This window comes from Heptranchias perlo, unplaced genomic scaffold, assembly GCF_035084215.1.
Source record: "Heptranchias perlo isolate sHepPer1 unplaced genomic scaffold, sHepPer1.hap1 HAP1_SCAFFOLD_744, whole genome shotgun sequence".
Taxonomy (NCBI): Eukaryota; Metazoa; Chordata; class Chondrichthyes; order Hexanchiformes; family Hexanchidae; genus Heptranchias; species Heptranchias perlo.
In genome coordinates, this window is record NW_027139777.1 from 65,001 (window position 1) to 77,180 (window position 12,180).

At 50.6% G+C, this 12,180-nt stretch overlaps 1 pseudogene; it reads left to right on the forward strand.

Moving 5' to 3' along the window:
- Positions 1-9,894: 9,894 nt before the first annotated feature.
- Positions 9,895-11,652, forward strand: LOC137319150 (perforin-1 pseudogene; annotated as a pseudogene).
- The last annotated feature ends 528 nt before the right edge of the window (positions 11,653-12,180 follow it).

A 12,180-nucleotide genomic window follows, 5' to 3' on the forward strand; every position in this document is an offset into this window, starting at 1 on the left:
GAGACTCACTCTTTAAAAGGGGTCCCTGATGGGGAGACTCCCTCTTTAAAAGGGGTCCCTGATGGGGAGACTCTCTCTTTAAACGGGGTCCCTGATGGAGAGACTCCCTCTTTAAACGGGGTCCCCGATGGAGAGACTCTCTCTTTAAACGGGGTCCCTGATGGAGAGACTCCCTCTTTAAAAGGGGTCCCCGATGGAGAGACTCTCTCTTTAAAAGGGTTCCCTGATGGGGAGACTCTCTCTTTAAAAGGGGTCCCTGATGGTGAGACTCTCTCTTTAAAAGGGGTCCCTGATGGGGAGACTCTCACTTTAAAAGGGGTCCCTGATGGGGAGACTCCCTCTTTAAAAGGGGTCCCTAATGTTGAGATTCTGTCTTTAAAAGGGGTCCCTGATGGGGAGACTCTCTCTTTAAAAGGGGTCCCTGATGGTGAGACTCCCTCTTTAAAAGGGGTCCCATATGGGAGACTCCCTCTTTTAAAGGGGTCCCTGATGGTGAGACTCCCTCTTTAAATGATGGATAGACTCCCTCTTTAAAAGGGGTCTCGGATGGGGAGACTCTCTCTTTAAAAGGGGTCCCTGATGGGTAGACTCTCACTTTAAAAGGGGTCCCTGATGGGGAGACTCCCTCTTTAAAAGGGGTCCCTAATGTTGAGATTCTGTCTTTAAAAGGGGTCCCTGATGGGGAGACTCTCTCTTTAAAAGGGGTCCCTGATGGTGAGACTCCCTCTTTAAAAGGGGTCCCATATGGGAGACTCCCTCTTTTAAAGGGGTCCCTGATGGTGAGACTCCCTCTTTAAATGATGGATAGACTCCCTCTTTAAAAGGGGTCTCGGATGGGGAGACTCTCTCTTTAAAAGGGGTCCCTGATGGGTAGACTCTCCCTTAAAAAGGGGTACCTGATGGGGAGACTCCCTCTTTAAAAGGGGTCCCTGATGGGGAGACTCTCTCTTTAAAAGGGGTCCCTGATGGGTAGACTCTCCCTTAAAAAGGGGTACCTGATGGGGAGACTCCCTCTTTAAAAGGGGTCCCTGATGGTGAGACTCTCTCTTTAAAAGGGGTCCCTGATGGGTAGACTCTCCCTTAAAAAGGGGTACCTGATGGGGAGACTCCCTCTTTAAAAGGGGTCCCTGATGGGGAGACTCTCTCTTTAAAAGGGGTCCCTGATGGTGAGACTCTCTCTTTAAAAGGGGTCCCTGATGGTGAGACTCTCTCTTTAAAAGGGGTCCCTGATGGTGAGACTCACTCTTTAAAAGGGGTCCTGATGGGGAGACTCCCTCTTTAAAAGGGGTCCCTGATGGTGAGACTCTCTCTTTAAAAGGGGTCACTGATGGTGAGACTCACTCTTTAAAAGGGGTCCCTGATGGGGAGACTACCTCTTTAAAAGGGGTCCCTGATGGTGAGACTCCCTCTTTAAAAGGGGTCCCTGATGGTGAGACTCTCTCTTTAAAAGGGGTCCCTGATGGTGATACTCCCTCTTGAAAAGGGGTCCCTGATGGTGAGACTCCCTCTTTAAAAGGGGTCCCTGATGGAGAGACTCACTCTTTAAAAGGGGTCCCTGATGGGGAGACTCCCTCTTTAAAAGGGGTCCCTGATGGGGAGACTCTCTCTTTAAACGGGGTCCCTGATGGAGAGACTCTCTCTTTAAAAGGGGTCCCTGATGGTGAGACTCCCTCTTTAAAAGGGGTCCCCGATGGAGAGACTCCCTCTTTAAAAGGGGTCCCTGATGGGGAGACTCCCTCTTTAAAAGGGGTCCCTAATGTTGAGATTCTGTCTTTAAAAGGGGTCCCTGAGGCTGAGACTCCCTCTTGAAAAGGGGTCCCTGATGGTGAGACTCCCTCTTTAAAAGGGGTCTCTGATGGGGAGACTCTCTCTTTAAAAGGGGTCCCATATGGGAGACTCCCTCTTTTAAAGGGGTCCCTGATGGTGAGACTCCCTCTTTAAATGATGGATAGACTCCCTCTTTAAAAGGGGTCCCTGATGGAGAGACTCTCTCTTTAAAAGGGATCCCATATGGGAGACTCCCTCTTTAAAAGGGGTCCCTGATGGTGAGACTCTCTCTTTAAAAGGGGTCCCTGATGGGTAGACTCTCCCTTAAAAAGGGGTACCTGATGGGGAGACTCCCTCTTTAAAAGGGGTCCCTGATGAGGAGACTCCCTCTTTTAACGGGGTCCCCGATGGTGAGACTCCCTCTTTAAAGGGGTCCCAGATCAAGGGACTCTCTCTTTGAAAGGGGTCCCTGATGTGGCGACTCTCTCTTTAAAAGGGGTCCCTGATGGGGAGACTCTCTCCTTAAAAGGGGTTCCTGATGGTGGGATTCCCTCTTTAAAAGGGGTCCCTGATGGGGAGACTCCCTCTTTAAAAGGGGTGCCTGATGGTGGGATTCCCTCTTTAAAAGGGGTCCCTGATGGAGAGACTCTCTCTTTAAAAGGGGTGCCTGATGGTGGGATTCCCTCTTTAAAAGGGGTCCCTGATGGAGAGACTCTCTCTTTAAAAGGGGTCCCTGATGGTGAGACACATTCTTTAAAAGGGGTCCCTGATGGTGAGACTCCCTCTTTAAAAGGGGTCCCTGATGGGGAGACTCTCTCTTTAACAGGGGTCCCTGATGGAGAGACTCTCTCTTTAAAAGTGGTCCCTAATGTTGAGATTCTGTCTTTAAAAGGGGTCCCTGATGGTGAGACTCCCTCTTTAAAAGGGGTCCCTGATGGGGAGATTCTGTCTTTAAAAGGGGTCCCTGATGGAGAGACTCCCTCTTTAAAAGGGGTCCCTGATGGGGAGACTCCCTCTCTAAAAGGGGTCCCTGATGGTGAGACTCCCTCTTTTAAAGGGGTCCCTGATGGTGAGACTCTCTCTTTAAAAGGGATCATTGATGGTGAGACTCCCTCTTTAAAGGGGTCCCAGATCAAGGGACTCCCTCTTTAAAAGGGGTCCCTGATGGTGAGACTCTCTCTTTGAAAGGGGTCCCTGATGGGGAGACTCCCTCTTTAAAAGGGGTTCCTGATGGTGAGACTCCCTCTTTAAAAGGGGTCCCTGAGGGGAGACTCACTCTTTAAAAGGGGTCGATGATGGAGAGACTCCCTCTTTAAAAGGGGTCCCTGATGGTGAGACTCCCTCTTTAAAAGGGGTCCCTGATGGTGAGACTCCCTCTTTAAAAGGGGTCCCTGATGGAGAGACTCCCTCTTTAAAAGGGGTCCCTGAATGTGAGACTCTCTCTTTAAAAGGGGTCCCTGATGGTGAGACTCTCTCTTTAAAAGGGGTCCCTGATGGAGAGACTCTCTCTTTAAAAGGGGTCCCTGATGGGGAGACTCTCTCTTTAAAAGGGGTCCCTGATGGAGAGACTCCCTCTTTAAAAGGGGTCCCTGAATGTGAGACTCTCTCTTGAAAAGTGGTCCCCGATGGTGAGACTCTCTCTTTAAAAGGGGTCCCTGATGGGGAGACTCCCTCTTTAAAAGGGGTCCCTGATGGGGAGACTCTCTCTTTAAAAGGGGTCCCATATGGGAGACTCCCTCTTTAAAAGGGGTCCCTGATGGGGAGACTCCCTCTCTAAAAGGGGTCCCTGATGGTGAGACTCCCTCTTTCAAAGAGGTCATTGATGGTGAGACTCCCTCTTTAAAAGGGGTCCCTGATGGTGAGACTCTATCTTTAAAAGGGGTCCCTGATGGGGAGACTCTCCCTTAAAAATGGGTACCTGATGGGGAGACTCCCTCTTTAAAAGGGGTCCCTGATGAGGAGACTCTCTCTTTGAAAGGGGTCCCTGATGGGGAGACTCTCTCTTTAAAAGGGGTCCCTGATGGTGAGACTCCCTCTTTAAAGGGGTCCCAGATCAAGGGACTCCCTCTTTAAAAGGGGTCCCTGATGGAGAGACTCACTCTTTAAAAGGGGTCCCTGATGGGGAGACTCTCTCTTTAAAAGGGGTCCCTGATGGTGAGACTCCCTCTTTAAATGATGGATAGACTCACTCTTTAAAAGGGGTCCCTGATGGAGAGACTCCCTCTCTAAAAGGGGTCTCGGATGGGGAGACTCTCTCTTTAAAAGGGGTCCCATATGGGAGACTCCCTCTTTAAAAGGGGTCCCTGATGGGGAGACTCTCCCTTCAAAAGGGGTCCCTGATGGTGACAATCCCTCTTTGAAAGGGGTCCCTGATGGAGAGACTCTCTCTTTAAAAGGGGTCCCTGATGGTGAGACTCTCTCTTTAAAAGGGGTCCCTGATGTGGAGACTTCCTGTTTAAAAGGGGTCCCTGATGGTGAGACTCTCTCTTTAAAATGGGTCCCTGATGGTGAGACACCCTCTTTAAAAGGGGTCCCTGATGGGGAGAGACTCCCTCTTTAAAAGGGGTTCCTGATGGTGAGACTCGCTCTTTAAAAGGGGTCCCTGATGGGGAGACTCTCCCTTAAAAATGGGTCCCTGATGGGGAGACTCCCTCTTTAAAAGGGGTCCCTGATGAGGAGACTCCCTCTTTAAACGGGGTCTCCGATGGTGAGACTCCCTCTTTCAAGGGGTCCCAGATCAAGGGACTCCCTCTTTAAAAGGGGTCCCTGATGGTGTGACTCTCTGTTTAAAAGGGGTCCCTGATGGGGAGACTCCCTCTTTAAAAGGGGTCCCTGATGGGGAGACTCCCTCTTTAAAAGGGGTCCCTGATGGGGAGACTCCCTCTTTAAAAGGGGTCCCTGATGGGGAGACTCCCTCTTTAAAAGGGGTCCCTGATGGGGAGACTCTCTCTTTCACAGGGGTCCCTGATGGTGAGACACCCTCTTTAAAAGTGGTCCCTGATGGAGAGACTCTCTCTTTAAAAGGGGTCCCTGATGGGGAGATTCTGTCTTTAAAAGGAGTCCCTGATGGTGAGACTCTCCCTTAAAAAGTGGTCCCTGATGGAGAGACTCCCTCTTTAAAAGGGGTCCCTGATGAGGAGACTCTCTCTTTAAACGGGGTCCCCGATGGTGACACACCCTCTTTAAAGGGGTCCCATATCAAGGGACTCCCTCTTTAAAAGGGGTCCCTGATGGAGAGACTCTCTCTCTTTGAATGGGGTCCCTGATGGGGAGACTCTCTCTTTAAAAGGGGTCCCTGATGGTGAGACTCCCTCTTTAAAAGGGGTCCCTGATGGAGAGACTCTCTCTTTAAAAGGGGTCCCCGATGGTGAGACTCCCTCTTTAATTGATGGATAGACTCACTCTTTAAAAGGGGTCCCTGATGGGGAGACTCCCTCTTTAAAAGGGGTCCCTGATTGTGAGACTCTCTCTTTAAAAGGGGTCCCTGATGGGGAGACTCTCTCTTTAAAAGGGTATCTGATGGTGAGACTCCCTCTTTAAAAGGGGTCCCTGATGGAGAGACTCTCTCTTTAAAAGGGTATCTGATGGTGAGACTCCCTCTTTAAAAGGGGTCCCTGATGGTGAGACTCTCTCGTTAAAAGGGGTCCCTGATGGGGAGACTCCCTCTTTAAAAGGGGTCCCTGATGGGGAGACTCCCTCTTTAAAAGGGGTCCCTGATTGTGAGACTCTCTCTTTAAAAGGGGTCCCTGATGGGGAGACTCCCTCTTTAAAAGGGGTCCCTGATGGAGAGACTCTCTCTTTAAAAGGGGTCCCTGATGGTGAGACTCCCTCTTTAAAAGGGGTCCCTGATGGTGAGACTCTCTCGTTAAAAGGGGTCCCTGATGGTGAGACTCTCTCGTTAAAAGGGGTCCCTGATGGTGAGACTCCCTCTTTAAAAGGGGTCCCTGATGGTGAGACTCCCTCTTTAAAAGGGGTCCCTGATGGTGAGACTCCCTCTTTAAAAGGGGTCCCTGATGGTAGACTTTCCCTTTAAAAGGTGTCCCTGATGGAGAGACTCTCTCCTTCAAAGGGGTCCTTTATTGGGAGACTCTCCCTAATTGTAGCTATCATGGCGGTAGGATGGTAGAGAGATGATGAACCAAAGGAGGGAAACAGAATCTCGATAGTTTGAAACAAAATATAAGAAGGGATCGACCAGGGTAATGGTGATTTATCCTGGAGCTCCGAATACTGGAAAGGAGGTGGAGGGAGAAATATTTTCGCAAATATGTGAAATGAGCTTCGGACATCGAAAAACGTATCCATGCCTTCATTCCATGGGCTTCAATTTTGCTGACAAGCCTATTATGTGGCATTTTATCGAACGCCTTTTGAAAGTCCATATACACCACATCCACCGCACTGCCCTCATCGATCCTCTCTGTTACCTCATTAAAAAACTCAATCAGGTTAGTTAAACACTATGTGCCTTTAACAAATCCGTGCTGGCTTTCCCTAATCAATCCACCCTCGTCCAAGTGACTGTTAATTCTGTCCCGGATTATCGTCTCTAAAAGTTTCCCCACCACTGAGGTTAAACTGACCGGCCTGTAGTTGCTGGGTTTATCCTGACACCCTTTTTTGAACAAGAGTGTAACATTTGCCATTCTCCAGTCCTCTGGCATCACCCCCGTATCTACGGATGTTTGGAAGATTATGGCCAGTACCTCCGCAATTTCCACCCTTACTTCCCTCAGCATCCCATCCGGACCGGGTCACTTATCGACTTTAAGTACAGCCTGCCTTTCTAGTACCTCTTCTTCATCAATTTTTAGCCCATCCAGTATCTCAACTATATCTTCCTTTACTGAGACTCTGGCAGCATCTTCTTCCTTGGTAAAGACAGATGCAAAGTCCTCATTTAGTATCTCAGCCGTCCCCTCTGCCTCCATGAGTAGATCTACTTTTTGGTCCCTAATCGGCCCCACCCCTCCTCTTACTACCTGTTTACTGTTTACATGCCTATAGAAGACTTCTGGATTCCCTTTTATCTTGGCCGCCAGTCTATTCTCATCCTCTCTCTTTGCCCCTCTTATTTCCATTTTCACTTCCCCTCCGAACTTTCTATATTCAGCCTGGTTCTCACTTGTGTTATCAACCTGACATCTGTCATGCGGCCCTTTCTCTGTTTCACCTTACTCTCTATCTTGTTCGTCATCCAGGGAGCTCTGTCTTTGGTTGCCCTACCTTTCCCCCTCATGGGAATGTACCTAGACTGTACCCGAACCATCTCCTCTTTAAAGGCCGCCCGTTGTTTGATTACAGTTTTGCCTGCCAATCTTTGATTCTAATTTATCCCGGGCCAGATCCGTTCTCAACCCACTGAAACTGGCCCCCCTTCCAATTAAGTACTTTTACTCTCGATTGCTCCTTGTCCTTTTGCGTAATTAATCTAAAACTTATGACACTACGATCGCTGTTCCCTAAATGAACCAGAACAGATTAGAGAATTAAGCGTTGGGGAGCAGCTGGGCAATAGCGATCACAACATAATAAGGCTTAAGATAAAGATTGAGAAGGACATAAGTAATAAATTGGGGGAAAAACGCTGATTTTGAGGGGATGAGAGTGCAATTAGGGAAAATAATCGGGAAAATTTTACTGACAAACAAAGGAATCGAAGAGCAGTAGGGAACATTTAAAATAACGCAATAGCGTCCAGGGGAAATATATCGCACTAGCAAGCAGGATCAAACTAGCCAGTAATGAAACACCATGGATGAATAAAGAGGTACGGGATAAAACAGAAACTAAAGAAAAAGGCTTACTCTAAGTGCACAGACGATAAAAGACAAGATGGTAAAAGGGAATAGGAAGAAGTCAGGAAAGAAATCAAAAAAGAGAATTCGGGAGAGCAAAGAGGAACTCGGAGATTAAATTATCAGGGAATAGAAACAGAAATTGCAAAGTATTCTACAGACACATAAATAACACAGGAAAAATCAGGATAGGGATTGGGCCACTCGGAGACACACGATAAACTCACAGGTAATGACAGCGAGTTGGATTGCATCCGCAAGTATTAAAAGAAGTTCAGGAGGAGATAGCAGAGGCACGATTACATAGATATAAAAATTCATTAGAAAGGGGAATAGTGCCAGAGGACCGGCGGACAGCTAATGTGATTCTTGTATTTAAAAAGGGAGCTAGAACCAGTCCAGGGAACGACAGACCAGTTAGCTTAACGTCGGTGGTAGGGAAGATAATGGCATCTTTACTCAAAGATGTAGGAAAACATCTGGAAACTGAAACTGTAATAAAAGAATAGTCAGCAGGGATTTCAGAAGGGAAGGTCATGCTTGGCCAACCTTACTGAATCCTCTGAAGAAGTAAAAGAGAGGGTCAACAAGGGTGACATAGTAGATGTAATATATTTGGATTTTCAAAAGGCCTTCGATAAGGTACCACATAGACTCATGACTAAGGTCAGAGCATGTGGAGTCAGGGGACAGGGAGCAGAATGGAGAACAAGCTGGCTACAAAACAGAGAACAGAGAGTAGGGGTTAAGGGTAGTTGCTCAGACTGGGGTGCTCACACAAAAGGTGGGAAGTGGTGTTCCAACAGGGATCGGTGCTGGGACCACTGTTGCTCACAATTTACATCAACGATTTGGACTCGGGAATCGGAGATACAATTTGCGGACGGCCCTGAATTGGGGGGTGTCGTTAATACCGAGAAGGACTGCGACAAGACACAGGAAGACATTAATAAACGTACAGAACGGGCATGTAATTGGGAAATGAATTTCAATGTAGATAAGTGTGAGGTGGTACATTTTGGTGGGAAGAATAAGGAGGCCACATACTGCTTGGATAATAAGAGTCTAAATGGGGGAGAGGAGCAGAGGGATCTGGGGGTACAGATACACAAATCACCAAAAGTAGCGACGCAGGTTAATAAGGCCATAAAAAAAGGCAAATCAAACACTGGGGTTCATTTCTAGAGGGATGGAATTGAAAAGCAGAGAAGTTATGTTAAACTTGTATAGAACCTTGGTTAGACCACACTTGGAGCACTGGGCACAGTTCTGGTCTCCATATACCTTGGTTAGACCACACTTGGAGCACTGGGCACAGTTCTGGTCTGCATATACCTTGGTTAGACCACACTTGGAGCACTGTGCACAGTTCTGCTCTACATATACCTTGGTTAGACCACACTTGGAGCACTGGGCACAGTTCTGGTCTCCATATACCTTGGTTAGACCACACTTGGAGCACTGTGCACAGTTCTGGTCTCCGTATACCTTGGTTAGACCACACTTGGAGAACTGTGCACAGTTCTGTTCTCCATATACCTTGATTAGACCACACTCGGAGCACTGTGCACAGTTCTGGTCTCCATATACCTTGGTTAGACCACACTTGGAGCACTGTGCACAGTTCTGTTCTCCATATACCTTGGTTAGACCACACTTGCAGCACTGTGTACAGTTCTGGTCTCCATATACCTTGGTTAGACCACACTTGGAGCACTGTGCACAGTTCTGTTCTCCATATTATAGGAAGGATATAGAGGCACTGGAGAAGGTGCAAAAAAGATTTACTAGGATGATACCAGAACTGAGAGGTTTTCCCCATCAGGAAAGTCTGAACAGACTGGGGCTCTTTTCTCTAGAAAAGGGAAGACTGAGGGGTGACCTGATCGAGGTCTTTAAGATTATGAAAGGGTTCGATAGGGTAGATGTAGAGAAGATGTTTTCACTTGTGGGGGGAGACCAGAACTAGGGGGGGCCATAAATATAAGATAGTCACTAATAAATCCAATCGGGGAATTCAGGAGAAACTTCTTTCCCCAGAGAGTGGTGAGAATGTGGAACTCGCTCCCACAAGGAGTAGTTGAGGTGAATAGTGTAGATGGATTTAAGGGGAAGCTGGATAAACACATGAGGGAGAGAGGAATAGAAGGAGATGGTGAGAGGGTGAGATGGAGTAGGGAGGGAGGAGGCTCGTGTGGAGCATAAACACCGGGATAGAGCAGTGGGGCCGAATGGCCTGTTTCTGTGCTGTACATTCGATGTAATTCTTTGGGCAAAATTTCCGGTCTTCCTCCCTCTCATCCCTCCTCCTTCTCTTCCAGATCTTCGGACTACGTTGACGAGCGTCGTTGATGCCATGACGTCAAGTGGGCTGCCCCCATCCCTGTGCCTCTCCTTCCTCCTCCTCTTCCTCGTCCTCCTCCTCGCTGATGTCCGTGCCAGCTGTGACACCGGCAGCGCCAACGAGTGCCAGGCCGCTAGCCCCGTCCCGGGCGCCAACCTGGCGGGGGACGGCTACGACATCGTGACCCTGCAGGCCAAGGGGGCGTTCGTCGCCAACGTGGACGCCTGGAGGAAGCCGGACGGCTCGTGCACCCTCTGCAGCAACAGGCTGATGGGCAACGTCAGGCAGCGCCTGCCCCTCTCCATCGTGGACTGGCGGGTGCAGCACTCCTGCACGCAATCGCTGTCCGGCCGGATCTACCAGTCGGCCGAGGAGCTGACGAAGTCGACTAAGACGGTGGTCACTGGCGGCTGGCAGGCCGACCTCGTGGTGCGGCCAAAGCCGGGCATCACCGCCAAGCTCACTGTGGCCGGCTCCAAATCCCGACTGACGGAGTTCGGTACCTCGAGATCCAAGTCTGACCGCTACAGCTTCACCGGTCACCAGTTCCTCTGCCGCTACTACCGTTACCGTCTGAGCAGCACCCCTCTGCTCAGCACTCAGTTCTCCGGGGCAGTTGGCTCAATTGCCCAAGCATTACCAGGCTGGCACCAAGCCCGTCTACCAGCAGTTCATCCGAACCTATGGCACCCACTTCATAGTGAACGTGGAACTCGGAGGCCGTTTCCGGGACATGACGGCCCTCCGCACCTGCGAGGTCGCCTCGGAAGGGTTCACCATCGAGGAGGTGAAGGACTGCCTGGGGGTGGAGGCCAGGTTGAATGTGGGCATGAAAGTGTCGAGCTCGGCCAAGTACGAACGCTGCAAAGAGTTGGCCGAAAGCTTGAAAACCAAGGGGAGCTCCCACGACTCTTTCAAGGACCGGGAGACGGAGACGACGGGCGGGAACGCCAGCGCTGGGCTGGACCTCTTCTCGGGGGGACTCGGGCACTTTCTCCCGCTGGATGGGCACTCTGCCCGCCAACCCGGGCATCGTGCGTTACACGCTGCAGCCCCTGCACCACCTGACCGCCAACGCCCTCTCCTGGGATTGCGGCCGCACCAAGTGCACTCTTGGCGCTCGAACCGACCTGCGGGAGCCCTGCTCCTGTTGCTGCCCGTCCGACAGTCGGGTCGACAAGCTCTGCTGCTCCACGGAGAGGGGCTGGGGGCGGCTGGCGGTGAAGGTGAAGGAGGGTCGCGGCCTCTGGGGAGACTACACCAGCGCCACCGACGCCTACGTCGTCGTCCGCTACGGCAAGGCCGTAGCTAAGACCACTATTATCCAGGACAACAACAATCCCAGGTGGAACGCACAGCTGGACCTAGGCGACGTCAACGTCCAAGCCGGCCAGCAGCTGACCGTCGAGGTCTGGGACCAGGACCTCTTCCATGACGAGCGTCTGGGGTCCTGCACGCGACCCCTGACCTCCGGCCACCACAGCGAGATTTGCTACCTGAAGTATGGGAGTGTGAGTTTCGAGTACACCTTTACCTGTGGGCCTCACCTGGGCGGGGCCACCTGCCGTGATTACGTGGCCCACCCCGCGACGTACTCCATCGACGCTCGCTCGGGCGATCTTGCCTCACCCCCTCAGCCCGTCTCCCCCGCGCCCTCTCCCTCAGGCCTCCCCTTAGTCATATTCCCCTGACCTTTCCCCTTTCACCCCAATGCCCTCCGCGCCCCCACCCTCTGAAAGAACTCTCCCCTCAGTTCCATTTCACCCCCCCCCCCTTTCCCCATTCCAATTCCTGTCCTGTCAGCCCCTGAGAGATTCCCATGGGTGATAAGACTTCCCAATGGGAACGGGCGTGAGCACCTTGCTGAGCCAATCCTGTCCTGGACGCGGCTGCGCCAAGCTTTATTTTATGGGGCTGCCTCCCGATGGACCAGAAGACGCCCCAGATTCACTTCGAAGAATCCTACGCCATTCTGCTTTTAAGTTCAGCAGTGCGTCAATTTAAAAAGGGATTTCCGTCACGCTAGCTGAGGGTGGGCAATCGGAGGAAGAGGCAGGCCCACAATGAAACCCTCTCCCCACTTAGTAAGCAATTCCTACTGCGTCGGAGATAACCTACGGCCATTAGCCTGGCGACTGAATCCAGTTAAGTTCACTTTGAAATTATTTTCATTTGCGAATTCACTTTGTCTCGAGTCTGTCACCAAAGGGGGCCATTCAAAGGGGGCTCAGTTTCGATTCATGGAGCTACGCAGCCAGGCCTGCACCCCAC